Here is a 12,990-nt window from a genome sequence, read left to right as displayed (position 1 = left end):
AACAGAGGAGGGGGAGGTCTAGGGAGAGAGGGGAAGTGAGAGGGGATCGAGGGGGATCGCGTGGCGACGTCCAGGACGTCAGGGACGCAGAGAGGCAGGCAGGAGGTGGCACGCGTGTGGCCAGGAGGTGGTGACCACGCGCTCGGCGTCCTCCTGGTAGGAGCTTGAGGACGGTGGCGCTGGTGGGCTGGGCCAACAGTGCTAGGCCAGGTAGCTGGACTGCCAGGTGGGCTCGGTTGGGCTGCTCAGAAGTTGGGCTGACTACAGTAGCAGACCGCCAGGTACGTTTCTCCTTTCTCTATTTTATTTCCTGTTTTATATTTCTTTGCAACTTTGTGGCTTTTCTAAAAATGCTTAGGCACTTTCAAAAATCACCAAACTGCTCATGCCCACTGTTTAGCATAACCAACATGGAACATTTCAGTTTAGGATTATTTGGACATCTAAAATATTCTATAGCATTTAAATGCCCAAATGCGAATAGAGTATGATTTAATTCAGTGACCCTATGATGTCCTAGAAATATGTGCACCATTTTTGTCAGAGGTTTAAGACTAAGGCAAAGATGATGAACATTTTAGAAGGGCATTTCAGGTTTATTGAAAAAGATTTTAGTAAATCCTAGTTGGATTAATGGGGTGTTGGGGGTTCTGTCATCCCCATTTCAATTTTCTGAGTAAAGTAGACATGATGCAACACCATATGTTAGCACTAGGCATTACCAAAACTAGGGATGTGACAACTCACCCCCACTAAAACAAGAATCTCGTCCCGAGATTCAAGAAGTGGAGTAAGAAGACAAAGGGGTCACAAAACTATCACAGTCTTCTCGATCCAACTGCCCTTCTCGAAGATACCGATATATTGCATCACATTGCTCTTGACGTCTTTGTCTTCGAGATCTTCACCCAACACGATGAAGACGGGAGGAAACTCTACAGGAAACGATCTTCTCAAAGATCGAGCAACTCAAGATCAACTCATGGAGTGAGACATTAGAACATCTCTTGAGCTGAGATACAAAACACACATCGAGAGAGATGGAAGGTAATAGATGACAAGGGTTCAAATTGGTAGGCAACAATTCCACACTGGAGTAGGATGGTGCATGGTTTCAAAGTAGCGAGGAGGTAATTTCCATGATTCCATAACGGGACACCTTAGGGAAAGGTGACTCGTAGAGCATTTCCCTTAAGTGGCAAAAAGAATTACTTTTGATACAAAGATCATTGAAACTCTTTATACCAGCCTAAGGTAATCACAATCGATCGTTGGAAGGGGTTCGAAAGAATGGCATACTCTGACTAGGATGGATGATGTGGACTACCTTGTTGAAGACAACGTAATGGATGAATTGCTTGCGCGCTCTCAAGAACTTGAGCATTTCCATATTCATCAAGGTTCTACCAACATCCGAGTCGAGGATCCTGGCAACACATCTTACCACCTTGACGAATAGTGATGGACAATGCAGATGCATAGAAAGACAACCCTTTCTCAGATTTCACCTTAGCAAGGCCAAGGGAATGAAATCTGGATGATCGACTGAGAGACATTTAGCACTCCGCTTCTAATGTTCTCCTTGACGTTCTAGGTACCATGATCATGCTTAAAAGCATCGACATGGCCATCAAGTAAAAGTCGGACTTCGGAATACAAAGGATCCATAAGGAACAACTTCTATAATAAGTCACTCGAATTCCTCATGGAGAAGATTGGTCAACTTGCTCAATCAAGATACTACAATAATAGGTCTTCCAACTAGGTGTGTCGGCCAAAACATCGACCTTGCCAGAACCTACGTCATAGATCTTGGAAAAGTTCCAACCATCATATCTGCCCGAGATTCAGATCTAGTTGGTAACAGGATATTGCCGATAGCATGTCTGAAAAAGAAAATTGGCAACACAAACCAACGAGATGAGTTGCGAGATCTCGCCCCCGAGATTCGGGTTGGCTAGAAAATAGGTGTGGGTGGTCTTTCCGTAGATCATCCTCTCGTTCCCAGGTGGCTTCATCCTTGGTATGGTGGCTCCACTGAACTTTGCAAAACTTGATAACCTTACTAGTTGACTGGCAAACTCGAGAATCTTGACAGGTTTCTCCTCATAGGTCAGATCACTATCCAACTGAATTACTTCCAGGGGCACTGTATCTCTCAAAGGAATATTGGCCATCTCCGCATGACACTTCTTCAACTGGGAAACGTGAAACACATCATGAATTCCTCACAGTCCTTCGGGTAACTCCAACTTGTAGGCAACTTCTCACATACGTTCCAAAACTCGGTATGGTCCTACAAATCTCGGGGGTAACTTTCCCTTAACTCCAAAACGTTTAACTCCTCGCAGAGGTGACACACGAAGATATGCTCTATATCCGATTTCGTAGACTACCTCCTTGCATTTTGAGTCTGCATAACTTTTCTGCCTGGACTGAGCTACCTTCAGTCTGTCTCGAATCAACTTAACCTTCTCTTCTGACTCTTTGATCAAATCTGGTCCAAGCAACTGACGGTCTCCAACTTCATCCCACATCAACGGTGTTCTGCACCTCCTTCCCTACAAAGCTTCGAAGGGTGCCATCTTCAAACTAGCTTGGTAACCGTTGTTGTATGAAAACTCTGCGTAGGGCAAATTATCATCCCAACTAGATCCATAATCTAGCGCACAAGCTCTCAACATGTCCTCCAGAATGTGATTGACTCTCTCGGTCTGTCCATTTGTCTACAGATGAAAAGCTATATTGAACTCTAGCCTGGTGCCCAAAGTCTGGTGCAGTTGGTGCCAAAACTTTGAAGTAAACTGTGTTCCTCTATCTGATACAATAGTCCTCGAAACTCCATGCAGACATACGATCCTGGTCATGTATATCTTGGCTAACTTCGCACTGGTATAGGTGGTTTTCACTGGGATAAAGTGAGCCACTTTGGTCAAGCGATCCACTACTACCCAAATAGAATCATATCCCGATAGGGTCCTGGGTAATCCGGTGATAAAATCCATGCCAAGCTTATCCCACTTCCACTCGGGTATCAGCATAGGCCGCAGTAATCCTGCTGGCTTCTGATTTTCTGCCTTTACTCTCTGACATACATCACATACGGATACATACTCGGCAATATCCTTCTTCATACTAGTCTACCAGAAATGCTCCTTCAAATCCAAACACATCTTGGTGTTCCCGGGGTGTATCGAGTATGGCGAGTCATGAGCTTCTTGGAGTATCAACTTCCTGATCTCTACATTATTGGGCGCATATATACGGTCCTCAAACCACAAGGTGTCATGCTCATCCTCACAAAAACCCTGGCTTTTCCTATGCTCATCTTTTCCTTTATCTCAGCAATTTCCTTATCATCCTTCTGAGCTTCTCGAATTTTTCCCAATAATGTCGGCTGAATTTCCAATGCTGCAACAAAACCTCTAGGGACTATCTCCAAACATAGCTCCCTAAGATCTTGAACTAACTCCGTTGGCAATCCTCCACTTACGAGGGTATTGGCGTAATTCTTCCGGCTCAAAGCATCTGCTACGACATTGGCCTTGCCTGGATGATAGTGCAACTTCATATCGTAATCCTTTATAAGCTCCAACCATCTCCTTTGCCTGAGATTCAGCTCCTTCTGCGTGAAAATATACTTCAAACTCTTATGATCCGTGTACACATCACAATGGTTTCCCATAATAAAATGTCTCCGGGTTTTAAGTGCATGCACTACAACTGCTAACTCCAAATCATGCATGGCATAATTTAATTCATGCGGTAGAAGTTGTTGTGAGGCATATGAAACAACTCTTCCATCTTGCATAAGCACGCCTCCAAGTCCTAAGCGAGACGCGTCGCAATACAGTTGGAAATCCTTGCGTATATCCGGCAGAATCAGCACTCGGGCTATAGTCGATCGTTCCTTCAACTCTTGAAAACTAGCCTCGCATTCATCTGTCCATTTGAACTTGGTGTCCTTCTTCAACAACTCTATCATGGGATTTGCAATCTTAGAGAAATTATCAATGAATCTTTGATAATATCATGCGATTCCTAGAAAACTGCTGATCTCTCCAACTGAGGTGGGTGCCAACCACACAGTGACTGACTGAACCTTAGTAGGTTCTACTGCTATACCTGCTCCTAATATAACATGTCCAAGGAATCCAACTTCCTTCAACCAAAACTCACACTTGCTGAACTTGGCGTATAACTAATGTTCCCTGAGCTTCTCGAGAACTAAACGCAAATGCTCCTTATGCTCTTCTTCATTCTTCGAGTATACCAAAATGTCATCAATGAACACCACAACAAACTTATACAAGAACTCCATAAACACCTCGTTCATCATACTCATGAAATAGGCAGGGGCGTTAGTCAATCCGGATGACATAACCATGTACTCATACAACCCATACCTCATGGTGAAAGCTGTCTTAGGTATATCCTGTTCTCGAATCTTCAGCTGGTGGTACCCTAATCGTAAATAGGTCTTGGAAAATACTTTAGCTCCTTGCAGCTAGCCAAACAAATCATTGATCATCGGCAGTGGGTACTTGTTCTTGATCGTCACTTCATTCAATGCACGATAATCAACAACCATTCTCAGAGATTTATCCTTCTACTCAACCAAGAGCACTGGGGCTCCCCATGGTGAGGAACTTCGTCAAATGTAACCTTTCTCCAATAACTCCTCAATTTGTTTCTTAATCTCCACCAGATCATTTACAGGCATCCGGTATGGTCTCTTTGCTATTGGTCCGGTGCCTGGCAATAACTCTATCAAAAACTCAATGTCTCGATCCGAGGGCATGCCTGGTAGTTCCTCTGGAAATACATCCGGGTAATCCTTCACTACAGGCACTTCTTCCTGAATAACTCCCGTGAGGGTATTTAAGTGAGTACTCTTAGGAGTATGCCTGGATACATAATTAATCCTTTTTCCCTCCCGTGTGGTGAGTAGAATTGACCTACTAGATCAATGTTTCCTCCATACTTTGATAGCCAATCCATACCGAGTATCACATCCAATCCTTGTGATTCCAAAATTATTAAGTCTGAGGGGAAAACATGCCTACCTATGGTCAATGGCATCTGAAAACATCCACTGCTTGCCATATACTCCGCTCCGGGTGAGCTTACTAACATAGGTGTCTTAAGAACTTGGGCGGGCAACTTATACTTATCCACGAATCCCCTTGAAATGTATGAATGTGATGCACCAGTATCAAAAAGAACTATTGCGGTAAATGACTTAACCAAAAACTTACCGATAACTGCATCTGGCTGCTCCTCAACCTCCTCCATGTTCACGTGGTTCACTTGTCCCTTGTTGAAAGGGTTGGGATTCTTTCCCGAGCTTCCATTGACATTTCCATTCTTGAGTTTAGGGAACTCATTGGCATAGTGTCCAGTCTTCTCGCACTTGAAACAAGTAATGTGGCTTTGGTCCTTCTTGACGGGTGTGCTTGGGTTAGAGCGGTTCTGACTGCTTGCTCCACTCCCATTTCCATTCCTAGGGCCATTGTGGTTATGTGAACTCCCTCCATTGTGAGTGTGGCCTCCATGGTTATGGGTAAATCCTTCCGAGTTCAGGGTGAAACGGGGTTTCTGCTGAGCTCCTGAATTGTATTTCCCTTTTGCGGCTCTCAATCTGCTGCTGCTTCCCTTCAATCATAAGAGCCTTATCTACCAACTCCTGGTAGTTGTTGAATGTTTCCACCATCAACTGCATACTCATCTCATCATTCAGCCCTTCCATAAACTTCTCCTGTTTCGCGGCATCGGTGGCCACGTCATTTGGGGCATAATGAGCAAGCTTGCTAAACTCCTCCACGTGCTGCCCTATAGTACGGTTGCCCTGGCGTAAGTTGCGAAACTCGCACTTCTTCATGCTCATAGCTCCAGTCGAGACATGAGCAGTGCGGAATGCTTGCTGAAACTGCTCCCAAGTAACATTGGCTATGAGGAAGGTGGCTGTGTAATTCTCCCACCATGAGGCTCCAGGTGCATCCAATTGGTGTGCGGCAAAACACACCTTCTCAGCATCTGTGCAACCTGCAGTGGTTAACTCCCTTCCAATCCTGCGTAGCCAGTCATCCGCAACTATGGGATCGGTGCTACTGGAAAACACCGGTGGTTGTACCCTCAGAAAACGGGCTAAGTTGTTAACTGGAGGAGGTGGTGGTGGGTTGTTGTTGTTGCCTTGATTCTGAACTAGCAACTGCATCCGTGTATTCTGCTGTTGGATCAACTGAGTGAGCTCCGGTGGGAAGGCAAATCCGGGGTCACGTCTCGGAGGCATCTGGTGGGTTTTTTTAGAGGGGAGAGATTAGAATAGGATGAGGTCTAATGAGAAAGCACTACCCATATGCACATGAGACAAACACAATCAATATCACTCCAAAACAATATCAAGCAAGGGCATACAATCGATCTAACTATCGTTACAGTGCTCGGACTACTACTATATACAAGGGGGAATACTACTAATAATATGGTGGTCTATTAGAAATTTTGATCAGTAGAAGATACCATGATATCTGCTCCAGCTTCGTCTTCATAATCATCATCACTGGGGTCGGAGTCGGTGTCGTCAATGATGATGTAGTCCTTGGGGTGGTCATCATCTCCTCCTGGCGCAGGGTCTCCCGTGATGATTTCCTCCTCATTTCCGTCGCGTGTAGACTTGAGTTCCTCTTCCATCTCCATGTTCCTAGTCATCAACTTCTTCAGATCTATCATGCTTGCACACATCTGGTTCTCCTGGCGACAAATGTGATGATTTAACTCCTAGATGAAGGCTGCAATGGACCTGTCCTTCCTGGTGCTGATCATCTCCCATTGCTCATCTCGACGCCCACATATCTGGTAGATAGTGTCCTTAAGCTCCTTGTGATAAACTTCGCCGATGCATCCCATGGCGATGTGGGCTGCCATGCTCTTTCTAGACTCCAGGTTGGTGCATCGAAGGAAAACTCTATGGGCTCCGTGACTGGCGTGAATGTCCTTCCTGGAACTTGAACTCGAATCATCCAACGTTTCTCTTCTGGTAATGTGGTGGTGTAGGCCCTGGTGAAGCTTGGTATTCCAATGTTCAGGTACCTAGTGACTTCCTTCAAGTGTCGTCCAAAAGGTGTGTCTTCATCCGGCTGTGTAAACTTATTCGTTGAGTCCGCCATCCTAAAGCGTAGAAAAGGGAGAGGAGTCAGAAAATGAGTAGAGAAGAGTAACCTATGGCTCATCATAGTGGTCGTGTCCTACATTTAGCGTGTGCTCTAATACCATCTTGTAGCGATCCAATCTCAAATGGTCCAATCTCTGTGCATAAATGTCATCCCTGGATCGGTAATGCTGACACACACAGTACTTGAGGGATTTATAACAGAGTAGCAATCACACACTTATAAAGTCGAATGTATCAAAAGAGAACTTATTACAATAAGTATGGCTTAAGGCCATCTAAGTAAGATAACAATGGAAGGCTTGGGAGATAAAGTGATTCCATCAACTCCAACGGCATAGCTGAGTGCGAAAGATGACCTACCGCACCTTACTCTTCATATGAAAAGACTGCAACATGACATGTTGCAGCCCGAAATGGGTCAGCACATGGAATATGCTGGCAAGATAACACAGTAGAGCAATGAACAAGTAAATGCTATCACTACATGCATATATGGCCGGTGGAGGCTCTATGGGTATAATGTTTTTGCGAAAAGCCAATTTTTCCCTACAACAAAGGAATATATTTTATTTAACTATCATGGTGGTTGAAAACATGGAGAATGGTCAATACCCATCTTAATCCCAATTAAAAGTAATTAACATCGAAACAAATTAATTTAGAGTGATAAGATCCACATGATAATCCAAGAACGAGATACTCAAGATGTCCATAACCAAGGACACGGCTAATCATGATTAGTTTGTACACTCAGCAGAGGTTTGCGCACTTTTCCCCACAAGACTCAATCTCCTCCATTGTATTTCTTGCACTGCATGGTGTTTGAGAAACGGATGACCGAGACACAGTCTTTCCGAAGAGGTCCCCTTAACCGATAGATAGGCCGATACACCTACAATCCCCTACATCTGCTAGCCCATCATGGAAAGGTTCCCCACAACTTACTCAACTATGCCAGAGCCCATAATGGCTTTTGGCTGCACACGAAAGTTTCCAGCATGAATAATCTTATGATCCCTTTGAGCCTGGGTGGCGAACCAAAAAGGACAGCACTGGTATATCCCCAGGTGCCCGCAACCAATCCACCCAGATGAGTGTTTAAGTAGCCACCTTAAGTAAACCATTAATTAATAATCTCACATTTGTCATGGATACACTCAAACCCAATCCACGTCTACGAGCATAGCATGGCAATAAGTAGCATAACGTAGAAGTAACTCCCAGGGTTTGATAATAAAAAGGGTAATAGGTTCTACATCATCATTTACTTCCCAAACCGACAAGTTAAGAGATCCTACTCATGCAATGTTTGAGGGTTGAAACTAATGCATAAAAACTGGGTAAAAGGGATATGATCAAAGTGTTACTTGCCTTGCTGATGATCCGCAAAACCTAGTGACTCATAGTAGCACGCTGCGCACTCCAGGAATTCTAGCGCAAACAAACAATAGCATACATAAGCACTCAAGCATAGAGTACCGTCCATGTACCCTCATAGACCGTAAGCGGAAGCATTGTGAGAACGCGGTTGATGTAGTCGTACGTCTTCACGATCAGACCGATCCAAGTACCGAATGCACGGCACCTCCGAGTTCAGCACACGTTCAACTCGATGACATCCCATGAACTCCGATCCAGCAGAGCTTCATGGGAGAGTTTTGTCAGCATGACGGCATGATGACAGTGATGATGTTGCTACCGACGCAGGGCTTCGCCTAAGCACCGCTACGATATGATCGAGGTGGATTATGGTGGAGGGGGGCACCGCACACGGCTTGGAACAATCAACTTGTGTGTCTTTGGGTGCCCCCCACCCCCGTATATAAAGGAGCAAAGGGGGAGGCCGGCCAGCCTTTGTGCGCCCCAAGGAGAGGAGGAATCCTCTTCCTACTAGGAAGAGGATTCATCCTTTCCTAGTCCAACTAGGAAGAGGGAAGGGGGAAGGAAAGAGAGGGAGAAGGAGAGGGAAAGAGGGGCCGCGCCCCCTCCCCTAGTCCAATTCGGACTCCGCATGGGAGGGGGCACGCCACCTCCTGGGCTGCAGCCCTCTCTCTCCCCTCAGGCCCACTAAGGCCCAATACTTCCCTGGGGGCTTCCCGTAACCCCTCCGGCACTTCGGTTTTCTCCGAAATCATCCGGAACACTTCTGATGTCCGAATATAGCCGTACAATATATCAATATTTACGTGTCGACCATTTTGAGACTCCTCGTCATGTGCGTGATCACATTCGGGACACCGAACTACCTTCGTTACATCAAAACACATAAACTCATAATACCGATCGTCACCGAACTTTAAGCATGCGGACCCTACGGGTTCGAGAACTATGTAGACATGACCGAGACTCGTCTCTGGTCAATAACCAATAGCAGAACCTGGATGCTCATATTGGTTCCTACATTTTCTACGAAGATCTTTATCGGTCAAACCGCATAACAACATATGTTGTTCCCTTTGTCATCGGTATGCTACTTGCCCGAGATTCGATCGTCAGTATCACAATACCTATTTCAATCTTGTTACCCGCAAGTCTCTTTACTCATTCCATAATACTTCATCCCGCAACTAACTCATTAGTCACAATGCTTGCAAGGCTTATACTGATGTGCATTACCGAGAGGGCCCAGAGATACCTCTCGGACAATCGGAGTGACAAATCCTAATCTCGATCTACGCCAACTTAACAAGCACCATCGGAGACACCTGTAGAGCACCTTTATATTCACCCAGTTACGTTGTGATGTTTGGTAGCACACAAAGTGTTCCTTCGATACTCGGGAGTTGCATAATCTCATAGTCATAGGAACATGTATAACTCATGAAGAAAGCAATAGCAACAAACTAAACGATCATCGTGCTAAGCTAACGGATGGGTCAAGTCAATCACATCATTCTCTAATGATGTGATCCCGTTAATCAAATGACAACTCATGTCTATGGTTAGGAAACATGACCATCATTTATTCAATGAGCTAGTTAAGTAGAGGCAAACTAGTGACACTATGTTTGTCTATATATTCACACATGTACTAAGTTTCCGGTTAATACAATTTTAGCATGAATAATAAACATTTATCATGATATAAGGAAATATAAATAACAACTTTATTATTGCCGCTAGGGCATATTTCCTTCAGATCCAGGAGTGGATCACTGGACAACGGCCAAAAATATCCTTAGTGGAATAAGGAAATGTTTCTCGGTTATGGAGGTGAAAAAGAGTTTGTCGCAAAGAGTTACGTCGATGCAAGCCTTGACACCGATATGGATGACTCTAAGTCTCGATCTATATACATATTGAAAGTGCGAGCAATTAGCTAGAGTAGCTCCGTGCAAAGCATTGTAGACATAGAAAATTTGCAAAATACATACGGCAGACCTATTGACTAAATTTCTCTCACAAGCAAAACATGATCACTCTTTGGGTGTTAATCACACAGCGATGTGAACTAGATTATTGACTCTAGTAAACCCTTTGGCTTCAGTCACATGGAGATGTGAACTAATCACATAAAGATGTGAACTATGGCTGTTAAATCACATGACGATGTGAACTAGATTATTGACTCTAGTGCAAGTGGGAGACTGAAGGAAATATGCCCTAGAGGCAAAAATAAAGTTGTTATTTATATTTCCTTATATCATGATAAATGTTTATGATTCATGCTAGAATTGTATTAACCGAAAACTTAGTACATGACTTATACATTTGATGAACAGGATCACATCATGATGATGAACAGAATTGTATTAATCCTAGCCATGGACATGTGTTGTCATTTGATGAACAGGATCACATCATTAGACAATGATGTGATGGACAAGACCCATCTGTTAGCTTAGCATAATGATAGTTTAGTTTATTGCTATTGCATTCTTCATGACTTATACATGTTCCTATGACTATGAGATTATGCAACTCCTGAATATCGGAGGAACACTTAGTGTGCTATCAAATGTCAAAACGTAACTGGGTGATTATAAATATGCTCTACAGGTGTCTCCGATGGTGTTTGTTGGGTTGGCATAGATCGATATTAGGATTTGTCACTCCATGTATCGGAGAGGTATCTCTGGGCCCTCTTGGTAATGCTCATCACTATAAGCCTTGCAAGCAATGTGACTAATGAGGTTGTTGTGGGATGAAGTATTATGGAACAAGTAAAGAGAATTCCCGGTAATGAGACTGAACTAGGTATGATGATACCGACGATCGAATCTCGGGCAAGTAACATACCGATGACAAAAGGAACAAGATATGTTATGCAGTTTGACCGATAAAGATCTTCATAGAATATGTACGAACCAATATGAGCATCCAGGTTCCGCTATTGGTTATTGACCGGAGATGAGTCTCGGTCATGTCTATATAGTTCTCGAACCCGTAGGGTACGTACGCTTAACAGTCGGTGACGATCGGTATTATGAGTTTATGTGTTTTGATGTACCAAAGGTAGTTCGGAGTCCCGGATATGATCACGGACATGACGAGGAGTCTCGGAATGGTCGAGACAGAAAGATCGATATATTGGAAGCCTATATTTGGACATCGGAATGGTTCCGGTTGAGTTTGGGCATTTACCGGAGTACCGGGAGGTTACCGGAACCCCCCGGGGAGTATATCGGCCTTATTGGGCCTTAGTGGAAGAGAGGAGAGGAAGGGAAAGGTGGAGGGAACGCCCCCCTAGCCCAATATAAATTGGTTGGGGGCCAGCCCCCCTTCCTTCCTGCTCTCCTATTCCTACTAGGGAAAGAAGGGAATCCAACTCCAGATGGGAGTAGGACTCCCCTAGGGCGCGCCATAGAGAGGGCCGGCCCTCCCCTCCTCCACTCCTTTATACACAGGGAGGGGCACCCCATAGACACACAAGTTGATCATTGATCTCTTAGCCGTGTGCGGTGCCCCCATCCACCATAATCCACCTCGGTCATATCATAGCGGTGCTTAGGCGAAGCCCTGTTCCGGTAGCATCATCATCACCATCATGACGCCTTCGTGCTGACGAAGCTCTCCCTCGACACTCTGCTGGATTGTGAGTTCATGGGACGTCACCGAGCCGAACATGTGCAGATCGCAGAGGTGCCATACATTCAGCACTAGGATCGGTCGATCGTGAAGACGTACGACTACATCAACCACGTTGTCATAACGCTTCCACTTACGGTCTATGAGGGTACATAGACAACACTGTCCCCTCTCGTTCCTATGCATCACCATGATCTTGCGTGTGCATAGGATTTTTTTGAAATTACTGTGTTCCCCAACACTTACACGAGAAGATGGGCATCGGGAGGCTTCCAGGTGGCCCACAAGGCAAGGGGCACGCCAGGGGGGTAGGGTGCGCCCTCCACCCTCGTGGACAATGGGTGGCCCCCTCTGGTGGTTTCTTTGCCCAATATTTTTAATATATTCCAAAACTGACTTTCACGGAGTTTCAGGACTTTTGGAGTTGTGCAGAATAGGTCTCTAATATTTGTTCCTTTTCCAGCCCAGGATTCCAGCTACCGGCAGTCTCCCTCTTCATGTAAACCTTGTAAAATAAGAGAGAAAAGGCATAAGTATTGTGACATAATGTGTAACAACAACCCATAATGCAATAAATATCGATATAAAAGCATGATGCAAAATGGACGTATCAACTCCCCCAAGCTTAGACCTCGCTTGTCCTCAAGCAGAAGCCGACATCGAAAAATATGTCCACATGTTTAGAGATAGATGTGTCGATAAAATAAAATATGGACATGAGGGCATCATGGTCATTCTTAGAATAGCAACATATATATATTGTCATATGATTTCTTATGCTAAAGTAA

This window comes from Triticum aestivum, chromosome 3A, assembly GCF_018294505.1.
Source record: "Triticum aestivum cultivar Chinese Spring chromosome 3A, IWGSC CS RefSeq v2.1, whole genome shotgun sequence".
NCBI lineage: Eukaryota > Viridiplantae > Streptophyta > Magnoliopsida > Poales > Poaceae > Triticum > Triticum aestivum.
The sequence above is the reverse complement of the archived record's forward strand: the minus strand, read 5'-3'. Positions refer to the sequence as shown.